This window comes from Columba livia, chromosome 7 (genome assembly GCF_036013475.1).
Source record: "Columba livia isolate bColLiv1 breed racing homer chromosome 7, bColLiv1.pat.W.v2, whole genome shotgun sequence".
Taxonomy (NCBI): domain Eukaryota; kingdom Metazoa; phylum Chordata; class Aves; order Columbiformes; family Columbidae; genus Columba; species Columba livia.
In genome coordinates, this window is record NC_088608.1 from 13,680,823 (window position 1) to 13,697,311 (window position 16,489).

At 38.5% G+C, this 16,489-nt stretch overlaps 1 long non-coding RNA gene across 1 annotated transcript in view; it reads right to left on the minus strand.

Moving 5' to 3' along the window:
* Window positions 1-15,404: 15,404 nt before the first annotated feature.
* The window catches only part of LOC110366126 (uncharacterized), a 100,505-nt gene continuing 99,420 nt past the window's right edge, over window positions 15,405-16,489 (minus strand). The window contains exon 3 of the long non-coding RNA XR_002426214.2: window positions 15,405-15,794. This is a non-coding gene — a long non-coding RNA (uncharacterized LOC110366126). The remainder of the gene's footprint in view (window positions 15,795-16,489) is intronic.

The following is a 16,489-nucleotide window of genomic DNA, read 5'->3' on the forward strand; positions in this document are numbered from 1 at the left end:
GAAGCTTCCCAGGTCACCTGTGCAGCAATAAGAAAATTCCTTCCTTTCTGTAAAGAGTTAATAAAATTGTCTTGCTTCCAGGGAAATAAAACATGAATATATATGTGGTGTATATATAAAACACTCATGAGAGGTTTATTTTTAAGTTGCCAGAGCATTAAAGATAACTAGCTTTCATTTAATTTTACATGCTCCAGAAAATGTGATATATTATATGGCTGATCAATGAAGTAATTTTTTGATGGTACACGGTCTAGATTATTTTGGCTGATGCTGTTATTATCCCATATCCTCCTCAGGGAAGATCTTGAGCAACCTTGGATTTTTGTTTTTCTTTTAGACAGTTCAGCTGAGCTGAAGCAGTAGAGTATTGACTGAAGAAGTAATTTTGCAATGTTGTACAGCAGAAGGTGTAAGTCACATTTCCAAAGGTTGTACTAACTCGGACTTGGGTTTGGATACTCATCGGTTTTTTTGCAGCCCAGTTGTATCTTGTAATTAGCTCAGCAATCACAGTTACATAGAAGCATTTTTGTCATTATAACCAAGCTTTCAAACTAGATGTCCTGACACACAAAAGGGGATGATCTATGGCAAGTCTTAGGGAAGGGCAGCAGCTCTGCCTCTTACTTTTCTTAGTAGGGGAAGGTAGAAGAAAAAATCTATGCAAATATAGGTAGAAGTGCAAGCAGGTCTCCATTAGTATGCAATAATCCTTCTGCCATGGGCTAAAGTGAGAAATGCCATTTTAAGACTGGGAAAAGAAAAGCCAGATTCCAGCTACCAGTTTCTTGATCTGTCTTTCCACTTTTTTTCATACGTGACATTTTACATAATTCTTGAAACCAATCAAATGAATGCATAGGTACTACAAATGATCTCATGGCAACTTGAAATCGCAAATATGCAGGTAATCTAGCAAGCAGAGGAAGCAGCTAACTCTGCAAGGATTTGATATCAGAGCAAAACCACAGTAGCAAATTGTGTCTGGATTTTCTTCCATTATTCCGAACCCTTTAACCTGAAGGGTTACAGACCACTAGTCTGATAAAGCACAATGATAAAGCACTGCTAGTGTCTTATCCACAAAGTGCATTGGCAATGTAAATCAAGGTATGAGCGCTAATTACTTTTGTTAAGGCTTATATTTTCACATTAACAATACAGCTGATATTCAGGGTAACTCACCATGCTTCAAATACTTAAGGACAAATTAGACATTTTTCTTTATCGTGCTAAAACTACTGGAATTATGTAAGGCCAGATGATACCCACTGTGGCATTTAGACTCTTCCACTTGCACAGTGTCTCTTTGAAGTCTTGAATACACACAGTATCTGAGTGAGCTGCAAGTTTTGCTTCCTGGTGCATATAGCTCTCTCTAAGAGCTGACACAAGATTCACTCTTTCTGTTTTTGTGTGATGTTTTACAATTGTGACTAATAGAAAACAAGATTTTCCCATCTTTGTCGTAGGATTCTTGGCATTTCAGGGAACAATGGAGGAACATTTCCCAAATAATGAAATAGCCAACATTTTGCTTTGCCAGAACAGTGCTCAGGAGTTGCAATTCAGACCATCATGTTCCTTCACTTCTCTCATGGCCAGACTCCCAAGTATGATTTTGTTTTCCAGGGTGACTAGACCCACTGCGGGACACAGGTGACTGTGGGAACCACATGGCTGTGGTAACACTATGTCACCTCCCTCCACAAAGATACGGACCAGTTAAAGGAAGTTCAGGAAAATGGATGGAGAAAGATCGGAGTTTTTAAAGATAAGAGCTATGGGGAACGTAACCCGGTTTGGGTAGTCAGAATGAAAAGAGAGTGAAGACGAAGGTACAAGAAGAATCACTGGAAGTCCAAATTTCAATATTTTCTCTATGTATATGTAAAACAAGAAGTATCAGGCTGCCATAGCCATCAGAGTTGTATTTCAGACCACAAAGAAAAAAAAATATTATGGTAGAAACAAGTAGGTGAGGTTTTGTAGTCTTCATCATGGAGGTTTCTTAAGTACAGGCTGACTGAATATAGGCTGGTTTGAAACAAAAATATACTGAAACTGCTTTAGGATGGGAAAGTAGACTTCTTCAGGTCCCTCTTTATGAATCTTCTGAAAAAAATGGACAGTATAATACTCCTTCCTGCTTCTTCCTTTTTGTCACTTAATGGAAAACTGAAACTTCTGAAGAACACTGAAATTTTCCAATAAGACTGGCTATTCATTTTGGACTTCTTGATTTTTTTCATAATCAGTTTGAGGACCGAATGGAGAAAATCAGTCCTATAAAGTATTATTTTCAAAGTAACTCAGATCCTAATTCAGCACAACAAAATCTCTAATGTACTTAAGAAATTACTTCTCATGGTGCCTTTGCTGTAGTATAAACACTGTTAAAGATCCAGTTCCACACAGAGATGCTCTGAAATGTACAGCATCAGCCTTCGATGAAATTAAGCCTAACTTGACCCCAGTTACTGTACTAGTCCTGAAAGAGTGTGTAAATTTTTAATGGAAAACATACTAACATTGGGATGTGCTGTAGCTTTCTATTTGAAATAGATTTTCAGACAAAAGAAACATTTCAAATCCTCTGGATAAGGAAGAAGTACTGCCTTCTTCAGTATGCATTGAGCATAAATATCTTGCTAAAATCTCTAGTTCCAGTCCAAGAAGGAGTAGTATCTTATGGAATCTGAGAGCCTCTGAGTGAAAGAGATCAAACAGGCATGTTTGTGCTTTGATCCAGCTGCAAGATCTGTTGTGGGTTTATTAACCCATTTCCAGTAAGCACATTTCGTGAAATTTCACAGAAAGTCCATATGGGATTGCATGGGCTTTACAAATGGGGAAAAAGGAGAGGAGGAGATGATGAGGAGAGCAGTGAGTATAGATGAAGCAGAAAGAAGAGTTCAAGTAAGGATTTGTTACATTTTATCTCACCACATGGATATGTATGTAACTACCTTGGAAGTACCTGAGCCAACAGACATGGCAAAAAAATAGACAAGCTGGTTTCTGGCCTGTTTGTGTGGCAGAAGCAGTCTCATTATGTACCCTGCCTGCTCAGACCTCTTTATGAAATGTATGTACATTTGTAACACTTTATATTTAGTTTAATATTTTATCAATGGTTAATATTTCAAAAGAGTAAAGTAGAAAATCAGATAAAATTTTTATGCCTGCTATCAAGAGTTGAATGGAGCATTGAGAGACAATCTAAGCAATCATCCCCCCAAATCTGTCTACTGAATCAGCCTGGCTTCGAGGAAAAAGGAAACCTTAACCTTCATTTTGTGCTGGGCATGAGTGCCTGTGTGTTGATCTCAAAGCAACAATGGCCTCTCCCAGCCATAAACTTTCAGCTGGTCACCAGCTCCTGCCAGGTCCTGTTTAAAAAGACCCCAATACTTGTCATACTTGTCACCTGATAATATTTTCTTAATTAGTTGATGGCCCTTGTTATTGCTGCAGTACTGATATATCTAAGGAGTGATCTTTCAGCTAGTGTAATGCTGAATCATGCAGTTTAAGCCTCTACCTCTATTAATATCGATGACACCGAACTGATTTGTAACATTTTGCTCCTTTGATGTGTCATGGGATAGTTAAGTGAAAAATCTCCAACCTATCTGGCCATCCCCTCATATGGAAACTGACATAAAAAATAATAATCTAAAAATAAGTTAAAAAGAAAGGAATCAAAACAAATAGAAACACCATAAAATGCTTAAAAAGTGAACTCAATATTAAAAATAGATTTTAAGAAGTTTTAGAGGCTTTTTGTTTGGAGTCTTTTTTTGCTTACTCAATAAAAATGGCAGGAGTAATATCATAAGCAGTATGGTATTTTATAGCAGGTTTAATGCACTCTAAGTCCATTAAGGGAACTTTCCTGTGCTTTTTTTGAAAAAGATCTTTCAATTTTCTTCTTCAAAGGAAACACAGTTCACTTTTTTCCAGTGTTACAGCTTAATGCACTGAATCAAGCACAAGGTGGAGAGCAACTTGCTTGGGAAGGAAATAGACTTTTACTACAATAAGTCAGAGCAAACTTGTCAGTTTTGAGGGGAACAAAAGCTGTGCAGAGACAAGACTGTTGCTGCAAGTGCCTGTGGCTGAAGAGGAGCACAGGTCTGTGAACTAGTAAGCAGCCCACAACCATGGCAGAACACTTTAGATTAGGAAACAGCACAAGGTAGAATAACCAAAGAAGACAATGAGGAAATTGTATCTATAAAAAGCTGCATCAGTGCTAAAAGGTGTTTGTTTTTATCCTCAAAAGATAGTGCCTTTAAACTGTGTGGAGCTGTTTTTTTTTTTTTTTTGGTGGGGGGGGGAGGGTGATGTGCTGAAGGAAGATTACAGTGATCTGGATGGATTTACATGTAAATGGTTATTCACACCCCATAACTTCAGGTATGTTTGCTGTATAGTCAGTGGAGCCTTGCATTATATGAACCAGTATGCCCAAGTTTGCTTCTGCTTCTCTCCATTAGCAACAGAAGGGGCCATGATCTGTCACTTGTATGTGAAAGGTAGATGGTGTGACTGTGGCTTGTTGTCTAATATAGCACGTGTATGGTGGAGAAACATTGTTTTTTTTTTTTATTCCATACAAATAAAGTTTTGTACATGTTAATTTCTGGAGTTAAATTTGCCATTCGTGGCTTTTTCTAAATAGTGGGTAAGTAAACACATGGCCTTGTTATGTCACATGAAAGTACCCTAATTTATCTTCATGGGAGGGAGAAAAGAAGAAACCAAACATTACATATTCTGAGTCTTTGAGAAGTCTTTGTTTCTCAAAACATCCATGTGTCCAAAGGTAATGCATCCTGCAAGAGATGGCTGAATTGCTGTCACATCAGTAACAACTAATTCCCTTTGTCCCTAACCATAATAATAATACAAAAGCTTATTCAGTAAAGAGATGATCTAAAATCATTTTATGCTAATGTGTCTGTTTCTATTGACTGCAGCAAGTTTTGGATTAGGCCATGAAGATTTTATTTCTGCATGCTGCTTGCTTAACTGGTCAAACAACATTTATTTTTACATCACTGTGAGGGAAAATGTGCCATCTTCTCACTAGTGGATTTACGAAGTTCAATCTCTCATGTTTAATTATTTACTAGTGATGTGTTTTAATAGTCAAAACCCAAGGCTAGCAAAGAGCTCCATCTAAAATACAATATCACATAGAGAATATTTACTTAAAAGAATCAGATTCTGTAAACTTCAGAACAGCAGTCAAAACTTAAAGCTGTCAGAAAGAAAACAGGAATTATAAGGACACCAAATTCTTATTGATTTAACATTAGTCATTATTTTGCATTGTTCACATCTCTAAAAGTATCTCAAAAAAAAAAAAAAAAGAGATTCGTTTATTAATTGTTAATGCAAACTATGCTATTAAAATATCTGTGATTTGAGTGAACTTTTTTACTGAAACTGGCAGGATATCTTCTAGTCTACTTACTTAAAATATATATGCATTATAGACTATGGAGAAAAAGTGGTTTTCATACTCTTTTAGGATTAAGAATTTTTTCACAAAAGGACAATAATAAAGAAATACTTATTTTTTTCTGGACTTAGCTAAGAAAAATATAAAAATGCTACAGTGGCAAATCCGCAAATGGTAAAATAAAATGAGGTTAGATTGGTGTCACTAGTAAATGGGATTAGTGCCTGAGGTATTGTTTAGTTTGAACAACAAGATAGAGTGGCATTTCTTATTCCTCAGAAAATAAAAGGACATGTGCGTGTGCTCCTGCAACCAGCTGGTATCTATCTGTTCCACCAGACTCAATATCTTGCCCCTGCGGTAGGAAACTCAGTGATGTCTCAACTCATACTGATGTACCAAAGGATAAGAAGGTGAAATGGAAGGAACCTGGAGGTTTTATCAGCTTTAAAAGTGGGGGGGTGGTGGGGGGGAGGGGTTCAGCTTTGTCATCCAGTGTATGCTGGATCCTGAAGATGAAAGGACTCCCTCCATAGAGAAAAGCTACCCAAGGAAGGTGTCAGCCACAGCACAAGACACTTATGACCTCTCTGTGGAGATACCTTGAGCCAACAGGTCTCCAAGTCTGGTGAGGAGAAGGCATGGCAATGGGGTAGAAAGCATGGGGTTGCAAGAGGTCTCTGGCTGCTGGCTCCTGTCACACCACACAGCTGATGGAGCTTCAGGCTTGTCCTTGCCCAGAGGCTTTACAGCTGTTGGTAAAATGCGTAATAAACCTCAGCAGCTCTGCCTGAGGATGCAACAGAATGACTGTAGCTGGTGATGTTTGGGGTCAAAGTAAGATCCTCTCCCTCCTCCTCACATGTGTCAGCAACCACCTCAGGGTGGACAGGTCAGCCTTGTCACAGAGAGCAGGCAAGAAGATAAAGCCAGGCTCACTAAAAAGTCCTACTCAGGGATTTCTGGACTTCAAAGCAGTGCCTTTTGCCTGTTTAATACATTCAACTTCTTGACACACATAGTTTAACTTATTTGTATTTAAAGATTCATTTTTTGTCTTGATATGACTCCCAGTTCAATTCTCCACTTAGACATTTTGTATAATTAATGTTTTTGCTGCTGGGTTTAATTTTTTTTTTTTTTTTTTTTTTCAATAAGCTCTGCAACTGTTGACATAATTTAGCAATGTACAAATTGCATGTAACAAATTGTCCTAAGACAGATGTATGACAGAAGACCTCTTTTGAAGGAATGACCTTTCTGCAGTAAATAACAATGTTTTCTTTCCTTCTCTGAGCACTAATTTACTGTTCATGTGGCAACAAGTTGCAATTATAAAACATAAATGACTAAACTTTTTAGGGAGCAGCTCTGGAATGATGAAAAATCAGACTGTTGACCATTGTTGTACGTATTGATCACTACTCCTTGAGGGGTAGAGTACCCTCATTTAATCAGGCTAGTTACAGTGATAACAAAGACCAAGACTATTCAATGTGTAAATGTATAACAAACAACACTGCATAATGTTCAGAAGGTGATAAATCCTACAATGTTGGACAGAGGAGAGCAGCAAACTTTCTCCCTTGCCAGTGTCTTTGTCTCACCTCCTTTTGCCTATAGCATTTATTTCTCCCTAGTAAGACTAAGCTATAGCTAGAAAGATTCTCCTGCAATACCAATTCTCAGGCAGGTGCCTGAAGAACCTGACTTTATTCTCATTTATATATTAAAGCTCTGTTGTACTGCCAGAAACATGTAAATCACAGCAAGAACCATCTTTGACTATTAGTTTTGATGTAAATCACTGCCTAATAAGCAAGAAATGAACTGAAGACTACAAAGCCACCTTTAAAGAATGTTCTCCAAGAGCAGTTTTCAGTTTCATGTCATCTGGAAAATACATCCCTTTCAGCAAAAACTGCAGCTGTGACAACTGATGTGGTAGTCTGTGAAAGAAGGAAGCCAGTTTCTATGTTATTAGTATCCTTAGGTATTTAGAAATTGGCAAAGAAATTTGCACATGGGGCTCTACTTTGGCATCATCTACAGCTGAGACTGTATGACTGAACATTTGATTTCACCACATTACCAAGGTTGGAGGTGACAATAAGGGGGATTATGCTTAGACTGTGGAATTTGAATTTATTTTTATTCTCATTTTGATCACTATTTTGGGGGAGGAGGATGAAGAAAAGCACTTCAGTAGAGGATGATCACCCCAGAGCTCTGGATACATGGATTCTTCCTTTGTATACTGTGCTTGTAGCAATTTGACTGCAGTTTCACCCACTGTTGGTGGAAGAAACTGGAAGGTTTTCCACAAACCTGGGGAAGATGTAAGTGCAGTTTGCAAGAGATTGCCAGGACATACTGGTCAGATGCAAATTCAGTCCCTGGTATGTTCACAGCACTGTTCAGCATTAATGCCCTCACACCGTGCAAACCCCAGTCAGCCAGTGCAGGAAAGACTGGAGGAGGTCAGGATAACTGGCCATTTTGAGAATCTGGGACCACCTAATTTAGTGTCTTAAGCACTATGCTTGACCCATTACCTAAAACTGTGACTACAAGTTTCATTATGTTATCATAGCCAACATCCTCACTACCAGAATTTTCTCTGGAAAAAAAACTTGAGATTTTCAATCCAGAACTGGAGGAGCCCTACTTACTGAGTTAAATTGAGTTAAATATAAATATCACGTATAATTAAGTCTTAAATTTGGTCTGAACTTTTGGCAATTATGGAACTAACCTGGCAGATCCCTCAGCTTGAATTTTTTTTCACCTTTGGTTTGCCTCAAGCTATCAAATGGTTCATGTGGGTATCTACTAAGCCCTTGCTTGGCCACACCTGGTTTGCCAAGGTCCTAAATTAGGTTTTGTTGCCAACTTCTTCTCCCTCTCCTCCACTTTTTGCAATGTTGAGGTGGTGCAGCTATTTAATATTAAACTTAAAAGCAAACTATTTGTATTCATCTCTCAAAGGAGAAGGAAGAATAAGCAAATGCTCTATTACGATTGTGTGCATTTATATTTGATAAAAATGGTTGCAATTTATATGCAAATTAAGTGCGACTCAGCCTCCTGGCAATTTGTCAGTAGGACCCTCAGCATCACAAACCATTTATGCCCTTACCTAAGCAGCTCTGGGCCCATCTGGAGGCATTTTAGCCAAGGGAGGACAAATACTATTTTAAGGGGTTGTAAACACATTCAAGCAGGGTACCAGCCGGTCTTACCACCTCCTCCCTGGCTCACTGTATTGTCTTTACTCATTCCTAAAGATGATTTCTTTTACAGTGCTGCTTTCCATAACCTTTCCTTTCCAATGTGGCACAGCACAGATCTCCACATCTTTTTTGCTATACTCAAAATGATTTTAGGATTGAAAGCCTCTTCTTGGCCCACATAATAGCTGTCTGATGTTACTATATCCTTCAACCCTCTACGGCCTTGGAAGATGGCATCAAAAGTAGGAGTATCACTTCTCAGATTTACTGGAAACTGCAGCTTGGCCACCATCTTGATTTACTTGCTTTTTCTTATTTTTTTCCTGATGCTTTCCTGCCTTTACTACTTCTCTTATCCCTCCCATTTTGCTATCTGTCTTCAAAAACAAAAAATGAGGAGGACAAAGTGTGTCTTGTGTCTTTCTCTCCAACCTTCCTGACATCTTAGCTGGGCACTTTGGGGAAAGAACCATTCCTTGTGCCTGCATGCCCTTCTTTAACAATCGCTTTGGGGAGCTACATTTAAGGTTATAAATACATGATATCACACACTTCCACAGCCATCTCTCCAGTGCTGATGTACATCAACATGTGGACACCACGAAGAGGAGCAGACTATCCTGTTAACAAAACAGACACTTGTGCTAGGGAGGTGGCCCACACATAGGCTCCGGAAGGGCTCTCAAGAGTTGTTGCAGTGAAAAAAAACAGTCATGGTAGCTAAAAAAAAGAGGAAAGACAGACAAGGCCAGCTCCAGGGAAGCCCTAAAATAGGAGTCAGTAATGCAATACCACAAGTAACAAATAACCCATCTAAACCATCCAAAAAGCAGCTGTACAAGGCACACTAATAACAGAGCTCTTCTCTAGACTAGATTTAATTTTGTTAAAGGATGACTGGAATTAACTCTGGTTAGATAATGCATTTGTAAATGCTAGCATAGACAGTCTGCAAACATTTATTCCAGGAGATGAATGTTTGTGGTTTACTGAACTGGCTGGCTAACACAAGTTAACTGGCAATCAATTACAGCAGCGACACGCTGCGATGGGGGGAACCCAAACCACCCGTGACTTGGTTTCCTATTTGTGATTGTTAATGGATTAAAAAGTGAGCTCTTAAAGAGAAAATGAAAAAATATCTATGTGTTTTAGACCAGTTATTTGGTGGCCTTTGTATTCCCAATAGCTTGCAAGCATAGGTAGAAGGAATCTTTGCTTTGTACAGATGAGAAATCAGAGGAGGAAATTAGTTCTTATTGTTGGCATTATCATGCCAAAGAAAGGGTCACAAAAAAAGCTGGTGGGCCTTTTTCAGATCACCTTATCTTCCCAAGGAAGAAAAAGACCATTAATGAAAGAGAAATTAAAAAAAATAAATCAACATATATAGTGAACCCTATAAAAATATAATTATAGCATGTCATTTATGATGGGAATGAAAGTTTGCAGCTGTAGAATTCAGTAGCATCAGTGTGAGCATTTCAAAGTCAGCTGCAAGGTATTATTTATTGGGTTGTTTCATTTGAATTAAACTCACTTTAAAGTTCCAGAAAGAGCACTCACACCTACATTTTTCATCCAAGGTTTTGCAATTCTGGGTGACATTCTCCTTTTCCTCTCCCCTTCTCCCCACCCTCCCAGAGATGAGAGACTAATCCTATATAGAGCCACCATAGATATAATTGAACCCCAGGGTGCTGGAGCAGTACTGCTTTGACATGAATTCCATATAAAAGTGTTTCTGTTGCTCAACACTTATGCTGTCTGTGGAATTTAGTGGTGATTTACAATATTGATTGATTACTATCTATCTTCCTTGCTCTTCTACTTTGCATTCCACTTCAGAGAGGCTGAATTAATCACTGACAAAGCTTGCGGTCTTAAAGGTATATCTGAAGCCACATTGTTTTTGTAAATACATGTTCTGGTAACACAATGTTTCTTAAAAAGGCATTTTTCTTAGGATCCAATAAGTGAAACTCATGGACCCCTGGACAAAATAAAAATAAAAACCCCACCAAACAAAAAGACTCCACCAATCCAATGCAACAACCCTCCCCCCCCCCAAAAAAGCAAAGTCCACATAAAAATTGAGTTACTATGAACTTATTTTTTTCTCATGATTTAATTCTTCTATAAAAAAATCCATTCAGGTGCACCATAAATGAAGCTGCTTCTATTGTGAAACTCTTATGTCTAATTTTAAAACCAAAAATTATCTATCTAAAAATACTGGGAAAACCCCTTAAAAATGGCAAATTTACAACATTTTTTTTCCAGCTGAAAAAAAATGATTTATGATCAGGATCAGCCTCACAGGTGCATTTTAGGCATATTTTGATGATCCAGTGTGAAGCAAATTAAGCTATTACAAATAATTTAAGAATTTCTTATAGATAACATACTGGTTCTTTCAAAAGGTACAGCATATGGATTTGCTCTGTCCTTGTGAAATCACCTTAGCTAATTAGTGGCACTCACTTGTTCTACAAAAACTGCATAAATTAAAGAAATCCACGTGTTACTTGTACATGCTAGTGGTAACATGTACTACAGACTTCACCCAAAGCCCATCAGAACAAAAGCTTCCACCAAGCTCAGTGAAATTCAAATTGGGTTAATAATTGCTCACACTTGTGTAGTCGTATCAGGAAAGGTGAGTTTATGGACTGTTTGGTGCCACTAATAACAAAATGTTTCATTGTCCTGCTCTTTTTTATTCTCTTGCAGTTTATCCCCTCTGTGTTCATTTCTCTTCCCATTGTAGAGGGTTTCTGGTTTGGAGCGAACAGTGATAAACAGGCAGGATGCTTCTCAACATGAGGAAACTCCCTTTTCTAATTTGTCCCATTACATTTGTCCATACCTTTGATATGTATGGGTTGCATGGAGTCAATGGCAAAACTGCCCTAGACTTCAGCAGAGGTGGGGTTTTACCCTTCAGTGCTGAAAGGAGTTTTCTCCTGGTGATTTCCCATGCACAAAGGCTGTTTTTGTGAGGCACAGAAGCCTGAGACTTTGATGTTGCCAAAATACAGGAAGTAGAAGCCATTTGTGGCCAAAGCAGCAAATAAATTTCTTGTACAATGTATTGTCTGAACCCTTAAATTCTTTACAAGGTCTTGGTCTAACATGCTGATGTGCACATAAACTGGATGCTCCAAACAAATGTTATAAAGGGCTAAAAAACAAAGCTTGGGGAGACAGGACAGCTCAGGATATTGTCATTTGTATTGAAAGTAAATCAACTGCAGTGATGTTTAGCTGCCAAATGCTTCAAGTATATTCCTGAAAATCAGTGCATTTTAAGGATAGGATATGACTTGCAGTTCTGTCTGGGCCAGAAGAATTTCATGGTGTACTTTATTCCTGAAAAAGCAGGTGAACCTCTCAGAAGTGTTCATTTAGAATCAATGAATGGTTGAAAGGAAATGACTGGCATAATTACAGTACCGTGCTTTGTGCTATTAAGCCAGACAGCAGGCTGACCGTGTGCCCTAGAATCAGTTTCTAAGCTGTCTCTACCAAAGTGAAAACCAAACTCCAGTTTAATTTTATTTGATTTGTAGGATCTGGTGTGCACATAATTTGGCAAGAGCTAATTTGCTGGTGAACAGCTTTTAACATTTCACATTAGATTGGAACAGGACATGCTCTAGAGGTTTTGGATGATTATTCACTAAACAAACAAGCAAGCAAACAAAAATCTGTAGCATATACAGCTGAACTGTTTCAGAGAGAATTAAATTTAAGAGAAAGGAAAGAGGGAATTAGAGAGAAGACAAGACTATTGGTGGAGGTGAAACAAATACGTGGGGCATAGAAGTAAATGAAATTTCAATTATTTTTGTGTTGATTCTCCATACAGTTTGGCAGACAGACTTGTAATATAATTATCTCAGTTTTCACTCTTTTTGTGGTGTGCCCCAACAGTTCTTCCGAGAGTTGAAGATGGTTGGGAAGGAAATTGGAAAGTACCTGCACAGCACAAGAACATAGTTTGTGTTGACTTTAGTGGGACTGCGTTCCTGAGTATCTTGTGTGCTTTTAAAATTCAAAGTATTACAGTAATTTATTATAGAATCTGAAGTTATCAGAAGTGTCACAGGCTCCAAAGTCACCCATACATTAGGCAATGAACTAGTCTATTAGTCCTCCTATTCTCACCATGTTCAGCATCTTCACTCATTTGTCATCTCACTATAGCAATTATTTTACTCAATGACCACAAAACCTTGTGTCAATCTCAGCACCATGCTTCCTTCAAATCCTGTGGCTTCCAGATCTCTGCCCCAGTTATTTCTATCTAAGTGGTTCAAGTGGTTTATTTTTGTAGGTTCAATCTTCCCCCTGCCCCCCCCTCCCGCCAAGTTGTGTTGAAATGGCTGTTCCTGAAGTCTCAAATGTGTTTTTGACCACATTTCAGGCCTCCTGGTCATCTTAATCCTCTTTATGTTCTCAATTGTTTTTGACAGTGCCTCCATAAATATATGTTTTCAAGTCTTTTGAGGTTCCTCCAGTCTCTTAGAGTACTCCCCTCCCCATAGTATGAGTTCTCCCACTCACTCAAACTTGTTAAACTGCTGTTTTCGTGGAGATGATTCCAATCTCTTTTCACTCTTAGCCTGTCTGCAACCATACCTCCTCTCTTTCACATTGCAGGTTGGCCCCTTTCACATGGCTCAGGATCAAATGAAACGACCAAGCCTCAATCTTTCCTGCAAACTTCCTGTCACTCTACATGATCTGAAACAACTAACATTGTTGGTCAGTTCCAAATTCAGTTTTCCCATGTCCAAATCTTAGATTGAAGAGTATATGCATGTGCATGTGTGTGCACACTTATACTTTCTCTCACAAGAGTGAGAACTAGACAACAATATCTGTGAAGCAACTGAAACACTATTTTTCTGCAGTTGTTTTCAAATACTGATTTACCAACTCTGGAAAATACAAGAGAAAAATTCAAAAGGGAAAGACAGATCAACAACTCAGGGGAGTATAACTGATTACATAAACAATTTAGACTTTTTTGTTCCCTTTGATTTTTGCAAGCTTATTTTTACCTGTGTTTTATTACAAAAGCCTTTCCCATTACTTGACTATTTGTAAAGCTTAGATTCAATATATGAATTCCACAGCCTCTCTTCATAGATAACATCACTGACAGCTCAATATATTTTTCCCCTTTGGTGGAAAAATGAAATGAGGCAAACTTTGGAGTTAATGAAGAAAACACAATGGATATTGAACAGTGAACTGCCTTTATAAATTAAAAGTTTTTCTTGCAGGAAGGCAAACAGTGTACACAAAGTTCTTCACTCATTTTAAATGGTCATAGGACTTTCTTGAGGACTCCTGTAAGCTGTTATTCAGAGCCTTAGTAGCAGTGATTTAATTTGTTTTTATGAAGTCAAGCTGCCTATGCTGAGGCAGTGAGGCCTGATCAGATCACTAAGTCTACTGTTACAGTAAGTAAAGGTTTTATATAGATATGTGATTTTCCAGCCATGGAACAACACGAGGTTATCTGTGCCTGAGGAATTACAGTGGCCTTTGGGTCAGTGGGATCTGTAGTAAGTCACAATGGCAGGATGATTACATTATCGCTAAATTGTTTCTCATAGATAAGCATCATTTGGCTGCATGTCTACTAAAAAATACAAACCAACAAAGCTGCCATCAAGGCTCTCAGTTGTTCCTGGTGTGGAAAACAGTTGGCCTAGGCATGCTGAGCAATTTTTAAGACTTGGCTTTTCTCCTAACATAAGCTATCTTTGCTCCAATGCACATCTCCAGTGTAGGACCAGCTCTGTTTTGTTTTTATTTTTCCCTTTTGTCTCACACTACATTGCTGTTCAGCCCTCATGACCTTTTGCAGGTGAGCATCACAACATTCAGTACAGTATCTGTGACAGCTTTCGGAGGACATGTGGAGAGATGTGAACTGAGATGCTGATGATATCCTTTCCCAATGCTGTTAATGCAGCCTTCTGGGATCTGGCCTTCTGGCAAAACCTAGATTAACTTCAGTACAGTTGTGATTTCCTCCAGGTGGTCTCTGGAGTTTGGAAAAATCCTCATGGAAGAATAATTATTTCATGGACGTACTGAAATGATTGTGTTTGTGTATAAGAAATGCTTCAAAGACTGGACATAGACCGCCATCTCCATTTCCAATCTCGAGTAACTACTTGCAGACAGGTAAATTGAACTAGAGTTTTGAGGTTGTTCTGAGTTCATCATTTGAGCCTTGGTCAGGGGCTGCAGTCAAAAAGCCTTTGTGTTTTTGCCTCTTGGATCTACATATTTTTGCACAAAGACATGGTCACTATAGTTAGCGTAGCTATAGTTCTGAAGCTGGATGTTTTTGATGCTCTCAGTCTCACTCATTTCTAAAGTAAAACATCAAGCAACACACAGCTCTGCAACCCTTCCTCCAGACTATAGGTAAAGGTTAACCTGTTTTTGCAGGAAGGCAATTTTCTACTCCCTAGCCAGTGAATCCTCAGTATTAAACGGCTTTGCACTGACAGAGCCGCCGTAAAGAGATGTTATTGCAGAAAACAATCAGTCCTGAAGTATACCAAGAATTGGTGTGGCAAGCTGCCACAGGAAGCCCCTCATCATGCCAAACAAATTCTGCTTGTCTGAAAAAAAAAAAAAGAAGAAAAACACTGTGATGCTATGACTTCTTGAGCACACATACTGTCACTTTATCTCTTAACACATGTCCAGTTGTACAGCACAATGCAACATAAATCAGGACACTCCTGACACTTCAGATGTCCTGCATAGTATTCTCAAGATTATGGCCTTGATAATAAGTCTTTTGTCAGATGTTTGTTCATGCATGTACCATTCTTAGAAGTAACGTCCCTTCCCAGGCATTGACAGCAGCATTAACTGGGTCTGAATGAGACAGGCTCAAAAAGCGCCTGAGACTTTGGGATGCTCTTTGGACCCTCGCAGTCCCAAATGGATTGGGAAGTCCCTTGAACACCTGTTCCACTCTCTTCTGCTGTTTGGCTCTCTGGATATGTGGTTTTACCAGCCATTTCTGCTTGTGTCCCTGCATGGACCTGAAAAATAAGCGCACAGACATTTTTGTTAGTAAACCTGGTATCAGGAAGTACTGAAGGCACACTGCTGGCATGGATTATACAGTTCAATTTTATCACTCCTTGAGCAGAGATTATATTTTCTAGAAAAGGCACAGACAGTGTGAAGTGGCTGAAACTATTGGCTGTTTTGACTCCTTGCTTCTAGAACATAGCAATTTAGAAAAAGAATACTGAATCTGAAAATCTTAAGAGTGTAAAGAGCCCAGGGCTTTGTGCCTGCATTTTAATTTTGCTATAGGCAGAATTTTAGAGGAAATTGCCAAGGGCTATTGGTCACATAACTACTTAGAGAGAGATAAAGCAAGAAAGTGAGAAAAAGTGCAGTCAACCATGTACCCTTCCCCAACAGGAGAATTTTTGGGGTTAATTTCTGAAGCAAAAGCTAAATTCTAAAAGTACTCTAGTTATTCTTAAGTGACCCACTACAGTGAATGACCCTCCCAGAGCATCTATCTTAGGTAATTCAGTCAAAATCTACATAGAAAAGACTTCCTCTACTGACTGGTAACTCAAAATACTCTTTTTTTAAAGACTTCCAGCCATTTTCACCTTCATGTTTTCTTATTTTCTGCTTGTGGTTTTAATCTGAAAAGTCAGTCCTGTGAGAGGATGCTTAATTGAGAATAGTATTGAGGTAATGAAAGAGGCCATTT